This window comes from Bos indicus, chromosome 12, assembly GCF_029378745.1.
Source record: "Bos indicus isolate NIAB-ARS_2022 breed Sahiwal x Tharparkar chromosome 12, NIAB-ARS_B.indTharparkar_mat_pri_1.0, whole genome shotgun sequence".
NCBI classification, from domain to species: domain Eukaryota; kingdom Metazoa; phylum Chordata; class Mammalia; order Artiodactyla; family Bovidae; genus Bos; species Bos indicus.
In genome coordinates, this window is record NC_091771.1 from 5,888,685 (window position 1) to 5,913,023 (window position 24,339).

A 24,339-nucleotide genomic window follows, 5' to 3' on the forward strand; every position below is an offset into this window, starting at 1 on the left:
AAGCTCAGAGGGATCAAACAAAACCTTGTGCACACCGGGACCCAGAAAACCCACAAGAGACTGAGCCAGATCTGCCTTTGAGTGTTCCCTGCAGAGGCATGGGTCAGCAGTGGCCTGCCACGGGGACAGGGGCTCTGGCTGCAACAGACCTAGATCGTGCGGCATGTGATGGAAGTCCTCTTGCATCACATGGAGGAGGAGGTCGCCATTAGCTCCACCATAGAACCGCCAACAGACAACTGACAAACTGCAGAACACTGTTAAGAAAGTTGAAGGACCCACAACAGATTTTCCAACCTGGGGATCTGCCAAGGGACTGAGAATCCCCAGGTAATTTGACTTTAGAGGCCAGTGGGATTTGATTACAGAACTTCCATGGGGCTGGAGAAACAGAGTCTTGGAGGGCACAAAGAAAACCTTGTGTGCACCAGGAACAAGGAGAAGAGAGCAGTGTCCCCAAAAGAGACTTGCTTGTGAGTGCCCAGGAGTCTCTGGCAGAGGCTTGGGTTGACAGTGGCCTGCTTCAGGGTTCAAGGCACTGAATACAACAGTGTGGGCATAAATCCTTTTGAAGGAAGTTGGCATTACTGCCATTACCCCTACCATAGTTTGGCCTCCATGTCCAGTTCTAACTGTTGCTTCTTGACTTGCATACAGGTTTCTCAGGAGGTAGATAAGATGGTTGGGTATTCCCTTCTCTTTATAAAGTTTCCACAGTTTAGCACCGAGGTTTTGGTGGGTATGGTGACCTCTTGTAGGCTTGAAATCTAGGGGATATGGTGTAAATCTTGCATTGGGCCAGTACTGATATCTGCAGCAGGTCTTCAAGGTGAACATCCTCTGGCATGCTGGAACAACATATATATATATAAGGAAAGTGGGCAAGCTGGATCTGTAACTTTGGGATAAGGATGGCTCTAAGGGAAGGGTCTGTTGGGATGTGAGGCATAGCCAGGTGGGAGGATGTAGAAAAATAAGAATTCTAATATATTGCTAGTAGGAATGCAAAACAGTACAGTCCACTTGGGAAGAGAGTTTGGCAGTTTCTTACAAAGCTACACATACAATCAGTGTGGAGAGGGTGGACAGATGAATAGGCAGAACACAGAGGTTATTTAGTGCAGTAAAAAAAATTATATGTGATACTCTAATGATGCATATGTTATTAAAGGTTTACCCGAGTCTACAGAATGTACAGTACCAAGAGTGAACCATAAAGTGTGGACTTTGGGCAATAATAGTAATGTAGATTCATCCTGAGTAAAATTTGTATCATTTTGGGAATAACTTTGAAACATGGAAGGTTATGTATATGTGATGGTAGGGGTATATGAGAAATATTTATATCATCCTCTTAATTTTTTAATAAACCTGAAAGCTACTCCCCCAATATTCTTTTTTTATAAAGGCTAATCAAGATTTAATGCCACAAAAAGATCTGCAAAATATAGCAATAGTTTGTATATGGAAGAAAGTTGCTGAGTAAAGAAAGTACACTGAAATTTCCTCAGTAAATTTAGTTTCTGATATTGGAATGTGTGTAATTGTTTGATTAAATACATATATCATAATGGCTTTGAATTCTTAATTAATTTGATAAATTTGATTTTGTTTTATGTTCATTACTTTTATTATTGCAATTTATATGCCAGGAATTTAGAGCTAATGTACATTTTGTTAAGAAATAATATTATACTCACTGTCACTTTCACAGAAGAGATACTTTTTGAATTCCAGTTCATATAATGTCCTGTATAGCTGGGAGGAGACATTGATGGAACTCCTCCCCAGTTTTGTTGAGGGAATCAAGAGCATTGGTATGTGAAAGGCACATAGAACAATACCTGCCAAGTAGAGCATAGTGAATGTCAGATATAATCTGATACATGTATCTGTCTTTGATAACAATGAGAGTAATACTTGAGGTTGTCTCAACACAACTATATGCCATGCTTCTTAGGATATGCCAAATAATTCCTAGTGTATTATAAAAGACTTCTTCAATGACAGTTCTTAGCTTATTCATAGAAACTGCTTAAAATTGTATAGAAAACAAAATTGCAAACGACTACTTTCTCTTTATAATATTTTCTCTCCCCCTCAAAAAACTTTATAAAAATCTTTAAATTTCCTATAGGAAAAGAATTGTACTGTAACTAAAACATCCTGAAATTTTATATTCTTAGTGACTTATGCTTCCTTAGTAGTTCAGATGGTAAATAATCCACCTGCAATGTGGGAAACCTGGGTTGGATCCATGGGTCAGGAATATCGCCTGGAGGAGAACATGGCAAACCACTTCATTATTCTTGCCTGGAGAATCCCCATGGAGAGAGGAGCCTTGTGGGTTACAGTCCATGGGGTCCCAAAGAGTTGAACACGACTGAGCGACTAAACATAGCACATGCATATATTTTTTATTTGGGGTATTATTTGTAGAAATATACAAATGACAATGAAAACTGTGAAGATAACACTATACATACACACTGAGGAAGCACAAACTTTAAAACATCTTATTGAAGAATACATTTATAGTGCAAATGATTCCTAACTAATAGTCATGTTCCAATATTGCAATTTTGGTTTTTATCTTAGAGCTTGTAAAGAATGCAATGTAGGAAAATAGCAGTGATGGCTACTGCATTCTAAAAAGAACTGTTCAGAAAAGATGTAAACGTCCAGTAGAGGCAGAAATAAAATAATTTTGTTCTATCAGGCATTAAATGAAATTAGTTTTGAAGGTACACATATCAAATGTAAACAATGAACCTATTTCATACTATTAACAATTTGATATTTAAATCAATAAATTAATGCATGTCAAGTACCTTCTATTTATAATACTGTGCTAGAGGCTACAGGATACCATCACATTCTGGACCATCATATAATTTGAAAGCACATTGGCAAACTTAATGTTGGCAAATGTCAAGACATCCATCCTATTGCAAAAACATTGCTGTGACATATGAAGATATGGAGAGGAAATTTGTTCTAATTTATTCAGGACAGTTATTCAATGATATATTGTAGCATGATGACAACTTGAGAGAAGAAAGACACAGGTTTTTAAATTAATAAATTAGCCAGCAGTTTTGTGGGAATGAAAAAGAAAGTAACTTAGCATATGTTATATGAATTGAAATTGATATAAGGGGGAAATTAAATGGATATTGCTTGCTGCTATTTTCTCATCCATGTCTATTCAAGTAACCGTGTCTTTTGGTAGATACAATGTTCCTTGGTATCCTTAAAAGCTCACTTTCATGTCTTCATTGCTCAAAATAAGTCATGGTAGGTTTAATCTCACTAAGTGGTTGGTTGAGGCAAAGACATACATGGCACTTCTGGTCATTGAAATATGAGAGAAAGGCTACAGGATGCTTCCTAAAGTTTTATCTCACTCTTAAAGGGGTTCATAGCCCAGTGATGATCCTGTTTTTGCTATTCTTATAAGGAAGGAGCCTTGGGAACATCATTAAATACAGAGGGAAAATACCAGGAGTGTTGAACAGCTTAATCAACAATCTCCAAATTGCACTGACTTTGGTATTCAGATCATACAGAAAATATATCTTCCTCTTATCTTATCCAATCTGTCTACTTTTTTAAAACAAAAGACATATATCATAATTAAAATGTTACAGTGATGGCCCCATGATGCTCTTCAATGAGCAAATACAACAATGTGTCAGATTCAAGAAAACAGTGAGTGGATGAAAGACCTCACTATATCTACAGTAGAATAAATCATTTTCTATTGGTTAAACCCTATACAACACTTCACCTACTATCATGCATAAGAGATTTCATATAAAAATTGGAAATTCTCCTTTTAAGAAATGAGATTCGGTTTCCTTGACTGACTTCCTCCATGGTAACCAGGAAGACAGTAGCTAACATTAGTTCTCCAACTTCCTTTCTCTGCTTTTGAGCCCCCAGCAAGAGGTCTTTGCAAACATGCTAAGGAGCTTTTGGGTTCTTCTCTAAATTCTTTTCAAGTTGATTGTTTATTGTAAATGAAGCTGGCTTTTTAATTTAATTTACATATTGTAAGACTGAAGTAGGATAACTGGGTTAACAATGGAAATTATCAAGTGATTGGTGCAGGCAGGTCACACAGGTCTTTTAGTTTCATGATAATCACACATAAAAAAAAAAAAAAAAAAAAAAGAACCCAAAGGTAAGTAATTTCCTTGTGTTAATCTGTACTATATATAACTGTCATCTGTCACTTAGAACTAAATCTCAGAGTGCTAAAAGAAACTTTTGGAAATCTGGACTACAAGATGTATTTGTGGCTGTTTCTTAGTTGTTTGCATTCTTCGTTAATCATTGTTAGCATGTTTGTTGGGGAAAACCTGACTTGTGGATCCATTTTGACAATTTGAGCATTTCTCGTAATACATCAACAATTGGTTAAAAATTATAAGAGGCTAAGTGAACCTTTCTACTGCAGCAGAACTCATGTGCTTGGCATTTGCACATTTTTTTCTAAACATCCCCTCTTGTTCTCCCTACTTAAAATATTACTTTAAACTTAGAGAATGTTATGTGAAAAAATATTGTAATTAGTGATAATCATGAAAACTGTGATGAAGTTGACAAAGTTTTGGTAATATTAACATAATATTCATAATAGTATGAATTATCTCACTTTTGTGTTTTTAGGAAAATCTTAAACTAGTCAGGGAACACTGTCAGTACAGCAAAGTGTGAGTAACAACCATGCTTCTGTAATGCGTAGTGATAATATTTGGTATGTTCCAACAACAACAAATAATAACAAAAACAATATGACAGCAAAGTTATGTCAGCAATATTGTACAAATGCATGAAATTTAAGTTAATTAATTTCATGATGTACCTTAGGATTCACATATGACTCACACATAATCAATGCAAAAATTGATTAATAAGAAAATGAAAAATAAAATATGTTTACAGTAAATTCATAATAGTCTCTTAAAAAATGCAAACATGTAAAAACAAACAAAAATTTGTAAGTACAGGTTATATAAACAGTTAAAAGCACATGTTGTAAGACTGAAATATGATCCTAAATGGTTGTATTTGTCAAGATGATAATTTTGTTTTTTGAATAAAACAGTAATTTAAACTTTAATCATCTTGTTGGAAATTGCACTCACAGAACTTAAGCAGAAACACTTGAAAATTTAGATAACATTTTATTCATAATGACATTATGATTATTATCATTGTACTAATTAACCAAGGTTGCCATAAGAGGATACCACAGCCAGTGTGGATTAAACAATAGATTTTTTTTTCTCTAAAATTTCTGGAGACTGAAAGTCTAAGACCAAGAACCAAGAAGAACAGGATTTTGATAAAGTCTCTGTGGCCTGCAGATAGATGACTTCTCACCGTGTTGTTACATGACCTTTCCTCAGTGTGTGTACTCAGTGTGTGTACTCTCCTGGTATCTCCTCCTCTTCTGATAAAGACATCAGGCCTATTGGTTTCGAGTTTCATTCCATATGGCCCTATTTAACCTTAATTATATCCTTAAAGATTCTATTTCCAAATACAGTCACATTGGGGCTTAAGACTTCACAATATAAATTTTCCTGGAGAAGGAAATGGAAGCCCACTCCAGCATTCTTGCCTGGAAAATTCCATGGACAGAGGAGCCTGGCAGACTACAGTCCATGGGGTCTCAAAGAGTCAGACGTGAATGAAATAACTTAACACACACACACATATAAATTTGGGGTAGAGATAATTTAGTGAATAACAATCATCATCATCTTTTAAAAAAATTACTATGGGCTGGTGACACTTTTTTCTTATTATAAACATAGCATATAGTTATTATAAAGTATTAAGAAAAATATGTAGAGAAAAAATCTCCATGTTATACCACTCTTCAAAGTGAACAAGACCTGTTTGATATTTACTCAGATAGATCTTGTTTTTAAATTAATGATTCTGAAATGTTATTTATGCCATGATCACACTAAATGTAGTCTCTGAAAATCTTGTTTTAATTAAAATTATCTTTCTTGAACTTTAAATATAGTTATATAAATATAGATCACACAGCCATATATATATATATATATGCTGCTGCTGCTAAGTCGCTTCAGTCGTGTCCGACTCTGTGCGACTGAAGCCTACCAGGCTTCTCCATCCATGGGATTCTCCAGGCAAGAACACTGGAGTGGGTTGCCATTTCCTTCTCCAATGCAGGAAAGTGAAAAGTGAGAGTGAAGTCACTCAGTCGTGTCTGACTTTTAGCGACCCCATGGACTGCAGCCTACCAGGCTCCTCCATCCATGGGATTTTCCGGGCAACAGTATTGGAGTGGGGTGCCATTGCCTTCTCATATATATATATATATATATATATTTAGACATTATAAAGATACAGATGTGCATGCTCAGCTGTGTCCAACTCTGTGTGACTCCATGGACTGTAGCCCGCCAGTCTCCTCTGTTCATGGAATTTTCCAGGCAAGAATATGTCAGTGGGTTGCCATTTCTTCTTCCAAGGGATCTTCCTGACTCAGGGATTGAACTTGTGTCTCCTACATTTCCTGCATTGGCAGGCAGATTCTTTACCACTGAGCCACCAGGGAAGCCCATGTAAATATAGCCCATACAGATAAGTAGCCCATGTGGATAAATAGTCTCTATAGATACAGCCCTTGTCAATATAGATATAGCTGATAGATATAGCTCATGTAGATAAATACAGTAATAGAGACTGATGTAGGTATATAATTCATTTTAAAGTCTCCATAGTTATCTTATCCAATACAGAAAATACAAAAAAATATTGCTTAACAAATTTTAATTATATCAATAGGTATTGTCACAGGTTGGGGTACCCTGAACATTCTGAGGCACAGATTAATATGCAGGATGTTTGTTAGGGAATAATCCAATATAAATGATTATCCTGGAGAATAGTGTAGTGTTAGGAAGTAAGGAAGTGTTTAACACACACACACACACAAATAAATATACACATACAAATAATGATGATATTTCAAATGGAATACAGGAGCCATCTGAAAGCTTATGACAGTCAAAGTTGAAATAATTTGAGAACAAAATAAAGTAGTATTGGTTCATTACCTAATCAATAAACTAAATATTTATGATTCTGTACTGATATAAAGTGATTTAATAAAAAACTTGAAAATTTTGACCAAATCTCCTATGCAGGAGAATTTAAAACTATTTATGTATATTCTAGAATACTCAAGGAGAGGGAAAATAAAATTCCCACTGTTTGAGTGTGGCCTGCACATAGCTCAGTTCAGTTCAGTCACTCAGTCCTGTTCGACTCTTTAGGACTCCATGGACTGCAGCACGCCAGGCTTCCCTGTCAATCACTGATTTTCAGAGCTTGCTCAAACTCATATCCATTGAGTCAGTGATGCCATGCAACTATCTTATCCTCTGTCATCCCCCTCTCCTCCCACCTTCAATCTTTCCCAGCAACAGGGTCTTTTCAAATGAATCAGTTCTTTGCATCAGGTGGCCAAAGTATTGGGGTTTCAGCTTCAGCATCAGTCCTTCCAATGAATATTCAGGACTGATCTCCTTTAAGATTGGCTGTTGGATCTCCTTGTTGTCCATTGGACTCTCAAGATTCTTCTCCAACACCAGAGTTCAAAAGCATCAGTTCTTCGTTGCTCAGCTTTCTTTATAGTCCAACTCTCACATCCATACATGACTACTGGAAAAAACATAGCTATTACTAGATGGATCTTTGTTGGCAAAGTAATGTCTCTGTACATAGTGACTTCCTTCAAACAGTACAACATTGAAAAGGGGGAAAGAGTGACATTAAAACGAAGAAATCTTACAAACACTATCTCAGTCAGGCCATCAAGGTAAAAATCAACACTGATAACCCATACTTAGAGAATATTCACTTGGTATGGTGTGATGATAGTGACATATTTCCACTGGGTCTGCCTTCCAAAATAACACTCCCACTTGAATCATGGGAAATATATCAGACACATCTCAAATGAGGAAAATTCTAAAAGATATCAGAATTAGTCCTCAAAACCAGAATGGTCATCAAAAACAAGGAAAGTCTGAGAAAACTCTCACAGCTAAAGAAGCCTATGGAGACATGTTAAGGAAATGTAATGCAGTATCCTGGGTGGCATTCTGGAGCAGTAAAAGATATGTAAAAAACAAGAAAACTTAAATAAAGTAAGATGTTTTGTTAATAATTGCTGCTGCCACAGTAAGTTGCTTAGTTATGTCTGCATCTTTATGAACCCATGGACTGTAGCCTGCCAGGCTCTTCTGTCCATGGATTTCTCCAGGCAAGAATACCAGAGTGGGTTGCCATTCCCTTCTCTAGAAGATTTTCCCAACCCAGGGATCAAAGCCAGGTCTCCCACATTGTAGGTAGATTCTTTTACCACTGAGCCAACATGGAAGCCTTTGTTAATAATAACATACATTTATCTGTTCAATAATTACAAAAAAAAATACCTAATAATATAAGATGTTAATAATGATGAAAATTGGGTATGAGATACAGGGAGCTCTCTGAACTTTCAATTTTTTTCTCTAAATAACATACTATTCTAGAATAAGTTTATTGGAAACAGCTATACATTACAAACATCAAATAGTGTACTGTTTAGGGATTTGTGTTTTGTGAAGTTAAGAAATACATTTTAAAAAAGTTTGACAGCATGGCAAAGTTGTAGGTACTAACAATACAAGTCAAAAGTTTTAGATTTCAATCCTATTTACTCAGTTAGACATTGTAACTTATTTGTAAATGATCTTCCTTTATCTTCTTTGAGCTATTTAATAAGCCAACATCAAATTTTAAAATTTATTTTTTGCTTTTATTTTCAGGCAAGAAGCTCTATGCCTGATCACATCAAAGTTTAAAAATTCAGTCTAGCAACGAAGGTCCAAATCTGCTGGTATCTATCTCTTGGTATTGTACAATCAATTAGCTTCTTTGGATTTCTTATCTTTAATGGTTTTTAAAAAATGTATGAGTAGTTGGGAACCTTACCATTACTTCAGTTTATGCTACATAAAGTTATCAGTTTATTTTTAAAAGAACAACCTACAGTGAAAAATGTCAAAAACCAAAAAATGTTACTTCAGCAGTTAAATTTATTAAGGCAATAAGATATCTTTCAAGACTCAGTGCACATAGACCTTAATTGTCCCACCGACATACAACTATAGCACATTAAGGACACACCTGTCATAACATTTAGTTTACTGTATTGCAATTATCTCTTTCCTTACCTCTGTCCGCACTAGAGTAAATACCAAATTTGAGAATGTTTACTCAAAATAAAAAATGTAATTTAAAAGAATATTCTCAATCAGAGGAAAGACTAAGCTGTAAAGTGAACTTGCCCATGCAAGATCATGTTCTCATTAAAATTTCAGGGGATTATCAGAGAAATGCAAATCAAAACTACAATGAGGTACCATTTTACACCAGTCGGAATGGCTGTGATCCAAAAGTCTACACACAATAAATGCTGGAGAGGATGTGGAGAAAAGGGAACCCTTTTACACTGTTGGTGGGAATGCAAGCTAGAACAGCCACTATGGAGAACAGTGTGGAGATTCCTTAAAAAACTGGAAATAGAACTGCCATACGACTCAGCAATCACACTGCTGGGCATACACACCGAGGAAACCAGAATTAAAAGAGACACGTGTACCCCAATGTCCATCACAACACTGTTTATAATAGCCAGGACATGGAAACAACCTAGATGTTCATCAGCAGATGAATGGATAAGAAAGCTGTGGTACATATACACAATGGAGTATTACTCAGCCATTAAAAGGAAGACATTTGAATCAGTTCTAATGAGATGGATGAAACTGGAGCCGATTATACAGAGTGAAATAAGCCAGAAAGAAAAACACCAATACAGTATACTAACGCATATATATGGAATTTAGAAAGATGGTAACGATAACCCTGTATGCGAGACAGCAAAAGAGACATAGATGTATAGAACAGTCTTTTGGACTCTGTGGGAGAGGGCGAGGGTGGGATGATATGGGAGAATGGCATTGAAACATGTATAATATCATATATGAAACGAATCACCAGTCCAGGTTCAATGCAGGATACAGGAAGCTTGGGGCTGGTGCACGGGGATGACCCAGAGGGATGATATGGGGAGGGAGGTGGGAGGGGGGTTCAGGATTGGGAACACGTGTACACCCATGGAGGGTTCATGTTGATATAGGGCAAAACCAATGCAATATTGTAAAATAATTAGCCTCTAATTAAAATAAATAAATTTAAATTAAAAAAATTTTTTCAGGGACACATTTTAGCTCCATATACCTTGGACCTTACCAAAGATATATATACCAAAGATATATATACCAAAGAATTGATCAGAATGTGACATAAACACAGAAAACTATAGAGAAACAAAGTCAACTAAAACAGGAGAAAGAAAAGCATACTAAAAGAAAATAAAGACAAATCAATGCAAAAGAACTTAAATGAAAGAACAGAGGGATGAAACAAATCCAACAAAAATTGTGTACTTTTGAAAGAAGAAAATATAAACCACTGCTTAGCAAAGAGAATGTGGGCCTCCTCTCCAGTATTTCAGAGGTTAATAATGGGCAAATAAATGGATAAGAGATAAGATATAAATGCCATCCAGTAAAGTATATGCCCTGATTATAGGCCTGTACAAGTAAGATAAATAGAAAGGTCAATAGAGCAAATATGTAGTTTAATCAGTAAATTATGTAAATGAGCACAAATAATATACACCCTACAACTTGTGATCAGTAAATCTTTCAATTCCATTAGCCAAAATTAGGTACATTTACAAGAGTTAAATATGCTCTTAAAACAGCAAGATTGGGGAAAAAAAAGAAAAGTATAATACTCCAAGTTTGGAGCCTCTGCCTTGCTTAGATCCCAGAAAATGTTGGCAGATAAGCTCTCAGTCATGGAGAAATTGCCTTTAAGAGATTTTTACTCTCTTCCATAGCAAGTAGAAGCAAACAAATAAAAACTAAAAAGGAAGCAAAAACAAATAATAGGCAATGAAAACCATCCAAAATAGGTAGAAATTGGAAGAAATGAAAGTATTTCGTGAGGTTGCTACTTTTTTTGTTTTCTTTTCTTTCCTTCTTTCCCCCTCCCCCCACCCCCGGGCCTTTTGCCAGAGGGAAGGTGCCAGGTGATGTCATGAACAGTAAAATTTGGGAAGAAACTTGCAGTTCTATGGACTTGAAGATTCGAGCACAGATTTCAGGATTCCCATGGCCTCTAGACAGTGCTGAAGGAAAACCTGAAAGAACAGAGCCAAGAAAGGGAGTCTAACTCTGTGTCTAGACTCAGTATGAACTGCGTATAGACCCAAAAACAATTTGGAAGCTTCTATATGGTGGGTGGATTCTAAGAAGGGCAGCTGAAGATGTAAAATTACACTGAGATTTTACCTTCTGGCAATTGAAAAGACAGTTTGAGTTTGAAATCAGACTGCTATCTCTATTTTCTCATTCGTATTTTGCCAAAGTTTTAGTTCATTTAAATCATACAGTAATTCTACACAGCACATAGTATATTTTTGTATATGTTTAGTACTTATATGTTTGTTTATATTATATTTCTATCCCTATTCAGAAAACATCTGAAATACTACTTTTAAACGGAGATGAGAAAGGATCTGAGAAAGAAACAAAAATAGGTTAATGCATTGACTTACCAAGTGGCAGAAGGTAAAAAAAAAAAAAAAGTATGTTTCAAATTTTCATGTTTAGTAATATAGTGTTATCCAATATTAAGATTCTATTAAAAAGTTGTTTCATGAGAAACCTTACCAGTGAGTTAACAAAAGTGATATTCAAATATTTAGAAACCAAAAATTTAACTGCTGCAGAAAAATAGTGTGTCCAATTCAATAACCATGTATAAGCACAACATTACAATCTTAGTTATGTAGGTTTGTTCAATTCAGTTCAGAAACTCAGTAACTAACTCTTTGTGACCCAATTGACTGCATCATGATAGGCTTTTCTGTCCATCATCAACTCCTGGAGCTTGCTCAAACTCACGTCCATGGAGTTGGTGATGCCATCCAACCATTTCATCTTCTGTTTTTCCCTTCTCTTCCTGACTGTAATCTTTCCCTGGATCAGGGTCTTTTTCAATGAGTCAGTTCTTTGCATCAGGTGGACAAAGTATTGGGACTTCAGCTTCAGCATCAGTCCTTCCAATGAATATTCAGGACTGATTTCCTTTAGGATGGACTGGTTGGATCTCCTTGCAGTCCAAGGGACTCTCAAGAGTCTTCTTCAATGCCACAGTTCAAAAGCATCAATTCTTCAGCACTCAGCTTTCTTTGACTTCCCTGGTGGCTCATATAGTAAAGAATCTGCCTACAATGCGGAAGACCCAGGTTCAATCCCTGGATTGGGAAGATCTCCTGGAGAAGGAAATGGCAACTCACTCCAGTGTTCTTGCCTAGGAAATCCCATGGACGGAGGAGCCTATAGGCTACAGTCCATGGGGTCGCAAAGAGTTGGACATGATTGAGCGACTTCACTTTACTTCAGCTTTCTTTATGGTCCAACTCTTTCTCACATCCATACATGATTATTGGAAAAACCATAGTTTTGACTAGATGGACCTTTGTCAGCAAAGTAATATCTATGCTTTTTAATATACTGTCTAGATTGGTCATATCTTTTCTTTCAAGGAGCAAGCATTTTTTAAATTTCATAGCTTCAATCACCATCTGCAGTGATTTTGGAACCCAAGAAAATTAAGTCTGTCACTGTTTCCATTGTTTCCCAGTCTATTTTCCATGAAGTGATGTGACCAGAAGCCATGATCGTCATTTTTTGAAGACTGAATTTTAAGCCAGTTTTTTCATTTTCCTCCTTCACTTTCATCAAGAGGCTCTTTAGTTCATCTTTGTTTTCTGCCATAAGGGTGGTGTCTTCTACATATATGAGGTTATTCATATTTTTCCCAACAATTTTGATTTAAGGCTGTGCTTCATCCAGCCTGGTATTTCATATGATGTACTCTGCATATAAGGTAAATAAGCAGGGTGACAACATACAGCCTTGACATTCTCCTTTTCTGATTTGGAACCAGTTCGTTGTTCCATGTCTGGTTCTAACTGTTTCTTCTTGACCTGCATACTGGTTTCTCAGGAGGAAGGTAAGGTGGTCTTACATTCCCATCCTTGAAGAATTTTCAACAGTGTTTTGTTCCACACAGTCAAAGGTTTTTGCATACTCAATAAAGTAGAATTAGATATTTTTCTAGAACTCTCTTGTTGTTTTTTTTTTTTTTTTTTTTGATGATTCAATGGATGTTGGCAATTTGATCTCTGGTTCCTCTGACTTTTCTAAAACCGGCTTGAACATCTATAAGTTCTCGGTTCACGTACTGTTGTAGCCTGGCTTGGAGAATTTTGAGCATTACTTTGCTGGCATATGAAATGAGTGCTATTGTGAGGCAGTTTGAACATTCTTTGGCATTGTCTTTCTTTCATATTTGAATGAAAATTGAGAATTTCTAGTGTTGTGACCACTGCTGCGTTTTCCAAACTTCCTGGCATATTGAGTGCAGCACTTTAATAACATCATCTTTTAGGATTTGAAATAGCTCAACTAGAATTCCATCACCTCCATTAGCTTTGTTCATAGTGAAGGCCCACTTGACTTCGCATTCCAGGATGTCTGGCTCTAGGTGAGTGATCACACCATCATGGTTATCTGGGTCATGAAGATCTTTTTTGTAGAGTTTTTTTGTGTGTGTGTGTATTCTTGCCACCTCTTCTTAATATCTTCTGCTTCTGTTAGGTCCATGCTGTTTCTGCACTTTATTGTGCCCATCTTTACATGAAATGTTCCCTTGGTATCTCTAATTTTCTTGAAGAGATCTCTAGTGTTTCCCATTCTATTGTTTTCCTCTATTTGTTTGCACTGGTTACTGAGAAAGGCTTTCTTATCTCTCCTTGTTATTCTTTGGTTCTGCATTCAGATGGGTATATCTTTCCTTTTCTTCTTTGCCTTTCACTTCTCTTCTTTTCTCTGCTATTTGTAAGCTCTCCTCCTTTTCTTGGCAATGATCTTGATCAGTTCCCCCCATACAATTTTACAAATGTTTGTCCATAGTTCTTCAGGCACTCTGCCTATCAGATATAACCCCTTGAATATATTTGTCACTTCCACTGCTTAAACATAAAAGGGTTTGATTTAGGTGATACCTGAATGGTCTAGTGATTTTCCCTACTTTCTTAATTTTAAGTCTGATTTTTGCAATAAGTAGTTCATGATCTGTCCGAAGTCAGCTCCCAGTCTTGTTTTCGCTGATTGTATAGAGCTTCTCCTTCTTCAGCTGCAAAGAACAGAATCAATCTGATCTCAGTATTGACCATCTGGTGATGTCCATTTATAGAGTTGTCTCTTGCGTTGTGGGAGAAGGTGTTTGCTATGACCACTGAGTTCCCTTGGCAAAACTCTATTATTCTTTTTGTATGTCTGTATTTACACACAATACATGAAAAATCAAGGAGGTGGGGCGGTTCCAAGATGGCAGAGGAATAGGTTGGGTTGACCAATTTCTCCTCCACAAATTAATCAAAACATCATCTGAATGCTGAGCAACTTCCAAAAAACAACTCCTGAACTCTAGCAGAAAACACCAAGCACCCAGACCCAGAAAGGCAGCCCAATCTCTTCAAAAGGATATAGGACAAAATATAAAAGACAAAAACTGAGACATAAGATTTAGGGGCAGAGACCCATTTTTGGGAGGGTGTCAGGAAGGAGAAGTCTCCACACAGTAGGAAACCCTCTTACAGGTGTGTCTTTAGGGAGTTTTGGAATCTCAAAGGACAACATAACCCACAATCAGGAGGAAAAAAAAAAAGACCCACACAATACGCACCTAACCACAAATGCCAGCAAAGAAGTGACCCAGAAGCTCATATCTGCCACTAGGGAATGAGGGTTGGGCAGGAAGGCACAGGCTGCATCATTGATCCTTTGGGTAAGGACCAGGCCTGAATGCCTTGAGGACAATCTGAGGGAGCGAATGTAAGATAGGAACCCTATCTGCGCATTCCCCTGGGAGACCAAAAAAAAAGAAAATGTCTTCCTCTGAAAGGATCTAACCGCTTCACTGTGACGCCTGGTGAGCTCACAGAAGAAAAGATTGACTAACATCAAAGGAAAGCAAGCTGGCTGCCTGATAGGGCCCTCCCTCCACAGAGGCAGACAGGCAGGCAAGCCACAGCCAGAGCCAGAGGGCAAGGGGCTACTGCAATCTCGGCCCCAGAGACTGCATCATCCACCAAACTAAGACCAGACTCCCAGTTGCTAACCTCATCTTACTGGGATCCTGTATGGTTGACATCTCCCAGGAGTTCTGCAGACTGAGATCACCTCCGCAGAGGAGAAACCTGGAACACCTGGGACTGTGTTCTCATGGCATACCCAGGAAACTGAGCAGCAGGGACCAGGCAGGTGAATAAGATGCACAGTCCACCTGGGACAGTGTGCTGGACAACTACCTGGTTGCTTGAGCTGCTCAGACCTGGGAGGGGCACAAAACGCACAACCCATCTGGGTCTGTGCCCTTGTGGAGCACCTGAGAACCTGGGAAGTGCATGAAAAGCAGGGCTCACTTGGGACAGTGCCCTCGCAGAACACCCTGGAGACTGAGCAGTGTAGACCCGGGAAGCACACGCTGCTTTGGGCTGTGGCAAATCAAGTGTGGTCCATCCACTGCGATCACTCTCTACACATGCCAATGTTATTTGTTTGCAGTGTCCCTCCCTCCCCACAAAACAACTGAGTAAGGGAGACTAAATAAGTAGACACTTTCTCCCCCTCGTGTCAAGGCAGAAATTAGACACTGAAGAGACTTGCAAACAGAGGAACCCAAAATAAACAAAGAAGGCTAATTACAACATTGTATTGGTTTTGCCATACATCAAAAGGTGTTAAAATAAATTCATATTAAAAAATTTTAAAAAATAAATAAAGAAGGGAGAACTGCTCTGGAAGTAATAGGTGCAACAGATTAAAATCCTGCATTTAATACTGGAGACATTTGAGGGGCATCTATAGACCTTGAGAACAAGTACAAGCCAGAATAAGGGATTATCTGACACTGAACTGACCACACATTGTCCACAACAGCTCCAGAGAAATTCCTAGATATATTTTCACTATTATCAATTTTAACTTTTAATAAAATATTTTGTTCTTTATTACTCTTTTAACTTTAATTTTTGTAGCCTTCTATTATCTTTCAAAAAAAACCCCTATTTTTAAAACGAATTTCATATTTCTTAAAATTATTGTGATTGATTATGTTTTATATTTTATATAGTATTTTTTAGAGTCCAACCTCTATTCTAGGTTTTTAATGTTTGCTTTTTGGTATTTGTTATCAATTTTGTACCTCTAAGAATCTAATCTTCAGTATCCATTTTCACTTAGGGGTTTGATTGCCAGCTTGGCTTCTCTCTCTCCTTTTGACACTCTCTTTTCTCCTTCAGGTCACCTTTATCTCTTTCCTCCCTCTTCATTTCTCTGCATAACTCTGTGAATCTCTCTAGGTGTTCCTGGCTGTGGAGAATTGTTTCACCAATAAAGCTAGGGGTTTTATCTTCTATGCTGTATGGATGGAGAAATCTTGAGGCTACTGTAAGAGAAAGATCAAAAGCCAGAGGCAGGGGGCTTAACTCCAAAACTTAAGAACATCAGAGACCTCCTGATCCCAGGGAATATTAATACACAAGAGGTCACCCCCCCCCAAAAAAAAAGCAAGCTCCAACCAAGAGCCAACAGGATCTGGTGCAAGACACACCATGATAATTCTCCAGCAAAACAGAAACACAATCCTGAACATTAAAAGAAGGGCTGCATAAAGCCATGCTAAACCCATAGGCACCGAAAAACTCACTACTGGACACTGCACTGCATTCCAGAGAGAAGATATCCAGTTCCACCCACCAGTACAAATTGTCTGTACACAAACTCCTCCAACCAGGAAACCTTGACACCAATTAGTCCAACCCTACCCACAGGGAGCAGACTCCACAGTTTGAAAAGGCAGAGAAATATTCAGCAGGTGAAGAAATATGATAAAAACCCATAAAACCAAACAAAAGAGGAGGAGATAGGGAGTCTATCTGAAAAGGAATTCAGAATAATGAAAGTAAAGATGGTCCAAAATCTTGAAAGCAAAATGGAGCTACAAATAAATAGACTAGAGACAAGGATTGAGAAGATGCAAGAAATGTTTAACAAGGACCTAGAAGACATAAAGGAGAGTCAGCAATAATGAATAATGCAATAATTGAGATTAAAGCACTCTGAAGAGAACCAACAGTAGAATAACTGAGGCAGAAGAGAGGATAAGTGAGATGGAAAATAGAGTGGTAGAAATAAATGAAGCAGAGAGGAAAGAGAAAAAAAAATAATTAAAAGAAATGAGGACAACCTCAGAGACCTCTGGAAAAATATTAAATGCCCCAACATTCGAGTCATAGGTGTCCCAGAAGAAGAAGACAAAAAAGAAAGCACATGTGAAAATACTTGTGGAGATAATAGTCAAAAACTTCCTTAATATGGGGAAGAAAATAGCCACCCAAGTCCAAGGACCCAGAGAGCTCCAAACAAGATAAATCCAAGGTGAAACACTCCAATACGCATATTAATCAAACACAAAGAAAAAATATTAAAAGCAGCAAGGGAACAGTAACAAATAATGCACAAGGGATCCTCATAAAGATAACAGCAGATCTTTCAACAGAAACTCTAGGGCACAAGGAAATGGAAGGATATACCAGAAAAAATCTGCAACCAAAATTACTGTACCCAGAAAGGATCTCATTCAGATATGAAGGAGAAATCAAAAGTTTTACAGACAAACAAAAGCTGAGAGAATTCAGCACCAGCAAATCAGCTCTGCAACAAATGCTAAAGGATCTTCTCTAGACAAGAAACACAGTAAAGGCTTATAAAAACAAACCCAAAACAACAAAGCAAATGGTAACAGGATCATACTTATAAATAATTACCTTAAATGTAAATGGGTTAGATACTCCAACCTAAAGACAAAACTGACTGAATGGGTACAAAAGCAAATCTCTATATATGCTGTCTGAAAGAGACCCACCTCAAACCCAGGGACACATACAGACTGAAAGTGAAGGGACAGAAAAAAGATATTTAATGCAAATGGGGACCACAAGAAAGAAAGAGTAGCAGTACTCATATCTGATAAAATAGACATTGAAATAAAGACTGTGATAAGAGACAAAGAAGGACACTTCATAATGATCAAATGATCAATCCAAGAAAAAGATATAGCAATTTTAAATATACCAAAAGTAGTGAAGTGAAATCTCTCAGTTGCATCCAACTCTTTGCAACCCTGTGGACTGTAGCCTACCAGGCTCCTCTGTCCATGGGATTTTCCAGGCAAGAATACTGGAGTGACTTACCATTTCCTTCTCCAGGGGATCTTCCTGACCCAGGGAGGAAGACCCAAACCTGGGTCTCCTGCATTGGATGCAGACGCTTTACTGTCTGAGCCACGAGTATGTAAGGAAAATGCTAGCAAGTATGAAACGAGAAATAAACAGTAACACAGTTATAGTGCGGGGTTTTAAAACCCCATCATGTGGATAGTTCAACAAAACAGAAAATTAGCAAGGAAACACAAGTTCTAAATGATAATACTGATACAGTGCACCAGTTAGACCTAACTGATATCTATAGGGCATTTCACCCAAAACCAACAGAATTCACCTTTTCTCAAGTGAACACTGAACATTCTCCAGGAGAGATCACATCCTGGACCATAAATCTAGCCTTGGTAAATTTAAAAATAATTGAAATAATTTCAAGCATTTTTTTCTTTTTCTGATCAAAATGCAGTAAGTTTAGATATCAACTTCAGGAAAAAAAAAAGTACAAACATATAAAACATATAGAGGCTAAACAACATGCTTCTGAATAATCAAAATATCACAGAAGAAATCAAAAAGGAAATAAAAATGTGCATAAAAACAAATGAAAATGAAAACACAACAGCTCATCACTTATGGGATTCAGTAAAACCAGTGCTGAGGAAGATTCATAGCAATACAAGCCTACCTCAAGAAACAAGAGAAACATCAAATAAACAACCTAACATTACATCTAAAGCAACTAGAAAAAGAAGAAAAGAATAACCCCGAAGTTAGTAGAAGAAAAGAAATCATAAAAATCAGCAGAAAAAAAAATGAAAAGAAAAAGAAGGAGACTATAGTAAAAATCAACAAAATTAAAAGCCAGTTCTTTGAGAAGATAAATGAAATAGACAAACTATTAGCCAGATTCATCAAAAAAAAAGGGGGGGGGGAGAAAAATCAAATCAATAAAATTAGAAATTAAAGTGGAGAAATCACAACAGACAACACAGAAACACAAAAGATCTAAAGAGACAACTATGAGCAATTATATGCTAATAAAGTGGATAATCTGGAAGAAACGGGCAATTTCTTAGAAAACCTTCCACATCTAAACCAGGAAGAAATAGAAAATCTTAACAGACCCATCACAAGCACAGAAATCAAAACTATAATAAAAAAAATCTTCCAACAACAACAACAACAAAATCCAAGGACCAGATGGCTTCACAGGTGAATTCTACCAAAAACTTAGAGAAGAGCTAGCATCTATCCTACTCAAACTCTTCCAGAATATTGCATAGGAAAGTGAACTCCCAAACTCATTCTATGAGGCCACTCATCACCCTAAAACCAAAACCAGACAAAGTGCCACAAAAAAAGAAAACTACTGACCAAAATGACTGATGAACATAGATGCAAAAATCCTCAACAAAATTATAGCAAACAGAATCCAACAACATATTAAAAAGATCACATATCATGACCAAGTGGGCTTTATCCTAGGGATGCAAGGATTCTTCAATATTCACAAATCAAACAATGTCATAGACCACATTAACAAATTAAAAGATAAAAAAACATGTGATTATCGCAATAGATGCAGAGAAAGCCTTGGGCAGAATTTAATACCCATTTATAATACAAACCCTCCATAGTGCAAGCATAGAAGGAACATAATTCAACATAATAAAACCTATATTTGATAAGCCCACAGCAAAGTTTTCACCTTAATGGTGAAAAATTGAAAGCATTTCCTCTAAAGGCAGGAACAAGTCAAGGGTGCCCACTCGCACCTCTACTATTCAACATACTTTTGGAAATTTTAGCCACAGAAACCAGAGAAGAAAAATAAATAAAAGGAATCCAGATTGGAAAAGAAGTAAAACTCTCACTGTTTGCAGATGACATGATCCTCTACATAGAAAACCCTAAAGACCACAAGAAAATTACTAGAGCTAAACAATGAATATAATAAAGCTGCAGGATATAAAATTAATACAAAGAAATCCCTTACATTCCTTTACACTAATGATGAGAAAACAGAAGGAGAAATTAAGAAAACAATCCCATTCACCATTTCAACAAAAACAATAAAATACTTAGGAGTAAATTTACCTAAAGAACCAAAAGATTATATATAGAAAACTATGAAATACTGATGAAAGACATCAAAGATTACACAAACACATGGAGAAATATACCATGTTTATGGATTGGGAGAATTAGTAGAGTGAAAATGAGTATATGACCCAAAGCAATCTATAGATTCAACTCAATTCCTACCAAATTACTAATGGTATTTTTCACATAACTAGAACAAAAAATTCACAATTTGTATGGAAACACAGAAAAACTCGAATAACCAAAGCAATCTTGAGGAAGAAGAATGGAACTGAGGAATCAACCTGCCTGACTTCAGACTATACTACAAAGCTACAAGTATGCTACCATACTGTCATCAATACTGTCTTGATGACCATATGGTACTGGCACAAAGACAGAAATATAGATCAGTGGAACAAAATAGAAAGCCTAGAGATAAATCCACACACCTATGGATGCCTTATCTTTGACAAAGGAGGAAAAAATATATAATGGAGAAAATATAATCTCTTTAACAAGTGGTGTTGGGAAAACTGATCAATCACCTGTGAAAGAATGAAACTAGAACACTTGCTAACACCACACACAAAAATAAACTCAAAATGGATTAAAGATTTAAATGCAAGGCCAGAAATTATAAAACTCTTAGAGAAATACATAGAAAACTCTCCGACAAAAATCACACTAAGATCCTGTATGTTCCACCTAACAAAGTCATGGAAATAAAAACAAAAATAAACAAATGGTACCCATCGAAGCTTAAAATATTTTGCACAATAAAGGAAACTATAAGAATGCCGAGAAAACAACCTTCAGAATAGCAGAAAATAATAGCAAGCAAAGCAACTGACAATTAATCACCAAAGTAATGTCTGCTTTTTAATATACCATCTAGGTTGGTCATAACTTTCCTTCCAAGGAGTAAGTGTCTTTTAATTTCATGGCTGCAGTCACCATCTGCAGTGATTTTGGAGCCCCCAAAAATAAAGTCAGCCACTGTTTCCACTGTTTCCCCATCTATTTCCCATGAAGTGATGGGACCAGATGCCATGATCGTTTTCTGAATGTTGAGCTTTAAGCCAACTTTTCACTCTCCTCTTTCACTTTCATCAAGAGGCTTTTTAGTTCCTCTTCACTTTCTGCCATAAGGGTGGTGTCATCTGCATAACTTCGTTTTCTGAATGTTGAGCTTTAAGCCAACTTTTCACTCTCCTCTTTCACTTTCATCAAGAGGCTTTTTAGTTCCTCTTCACTTTCTGCCATAAGGGTGGTGTCATCTGCATATCTGAGGTTATTAATGTTTCTCCTGGCAATCTTGATTCCAGCTTGTGCTTCTTTCAGCCCAGAGTTTCTCATCATGTACTCTGCATATAAGTTAAATAAGCAGGGTGACAATATACAGCTTTAACATACTCCTTGTCCTATTTGGAACCAGTCTGTTGTTCCATGTCCAGTTCTAATTGTTGCTTCCTGATCTGCATAGGTTTCTCAGGAGGCAGTTCAGGTGGTCTGGTATTCCCATCTCTTTCAGAATTTTCCACAGTTGATAAAAACCACAATGAAGTATCAAATTACACTGGTTTGAATGGCTGCCATCAAAAAAATCTATAAACAATAAATGCTGGAGAGGGTGTAGAGAAAAAAAAACAAAAACTCTTTTACACTGTTGGTGGGAATGCAACCTAGTACAGCCACTATGGAGAAAAATGTGAAGATTTAAAAAAAAAAAATAAAAAAAACTGGAAATAGAACTGCCATATGTCCCAGCAATCCCACTGCTGGGCATACACACTGAGGAAACCAGAATTGAAAGAGACACTTGTGCCCCAATGTTCATTGCAGCACTGTTTACAAATGCTAGGACATGTCATTTGGCAGGCAAATGGATTAGCAAGTTTTGGTACATATACGCAACGGAATATTGCTCAACTATAATAAAGAATGCAATTGAGTCAGTTCTAATAAGGTGGATGAAACTGGAGCCTATTATGCAGAGTGAAGTAAGCCAGAAAGAGAATCACCAATAAAGTATATCGACACATATATATGGAATCTAGAAAGACAGTAGCGAAGACCCTGTATGTCTATATGTAAGACAGCAAAAGAGATACAGATGTAAAGGACAGACTTTTGGACTATATTGGAGAAAGCAAGGGTGAGACAATAAGAAAGAATAACATTGAAACATGTATATTACAATATGTAAAATAGATGACCAATGCAAGTTCGATGCATGAGGCAGGGCACTCAAAGATGGTATTCTAGGACAACCCAGAAGGATAGGGGAGGGGAGGGAGATGGGAGGGGACTCAGGATAGTGAGACACATGTACAGTCATGACTGATCTATGTCAGTGTGTGGCAAAAATCTCCACACTATTGTAAGGTAATTAGCCTCCAATTAAATAAATAAATAAATAAGTCAAAGAGATTCTGAGTCACTAACAACCTGTTAAAATCACATATCTTATCACACAGAAAAAATTACCCATGTAATATGAAAAAATGTCAAAAATTTTGTTACTTACTAGAACTGATTATGGTAATGTAAATAAAGTGATAATTTGCAGTTTCTTCATATTTTCTTTTTAAATATGTAAAGATTACATGTATTCCATTGTTTTTGTCATATTGAACCAGTAAATGACCATATATTGTCTGTAAAGAAAAATGTGTGTGTGCTCTGTTGCTCAATCATGTCTTACTCTTTGCAAACTTATGGACAGTAGCCCACCAGACTCCTCTGTCCTGGGGATTTTTCAGGCAAGAATCCTGGAGTGGGTTGTCATTTTCTTCTCCAGGATATCTTTCTGACCCGGGGATCAAGCACTCATCTCTTGCATCTTCTGCATTAGCAGGCAGATGATTTTACCACTAACACCACTTAGGAAACTTAAAAAAATAATAATAATCTACTTGAAATCAGTCAAACAATAATAGTTGATTTTTTTTTAACTCAATGCCATTGATTCTCAACCAAGTGCAGTTTTGTCTGGAGACATTTTTGGTTGCCATGATGGAGTGGGTAGCGGGTAGAGTGTAACTGGCATCTAATGGGTATTGGCCAGATTTCTTGCTAAGCCTCATACCTAGAATGTACAGTCCCCCACACAGAACAACATGTTTGCTCCAAAATATCAATAGTGCCTTGATTAGGAAACTTTAGAATACACTTGGAAAAAGTCAGAGTGTTTTGCTTCTTAGAGCTTTTTGAGACATAAGAAAGGACATGCTCTATTGATACATTAACCACAAATGCCTCTGAAGACAGCTGTCTGCCTTCAATTCATCAACCTCTGGATAAATGACCTAAACTTGGTGAGCTTCATTTTCTTTTTTTAGGATAAGGGATCATAGAGCAGAACCTATATCATAGTTTGAGACAAGGGTTCTGTACCTGAAATGGATTATAGGTATTGATTGTGGTGAGACATGAATCCAGGACTTGTACTGAATTTCAAACCTACACAGATTTGCTATGGTTTGAGTCTTGTGTAATAAAAGTTTATAACTGTTTTCAGGACATTTTATGTAAATAATTTGTCTTACCATTCCTGATCTAATTAAATATGCTTCAAACTCAGCTATCTAAAATATGCAAATTATTAGTTTCCAGTGTGGGGTGAATGGGTATGACTCCCACTTACCTACCTTCAGGGCCATGGGATAATTTGAGAGAAAAAGCATTGAAACATTTATATTACCATATGTGAAATAGATCACCAGTCCATGTTCGATGCATGGGATGGGGTACTCAGGGCTGGTGCACTGGGATGACCCTTAGGG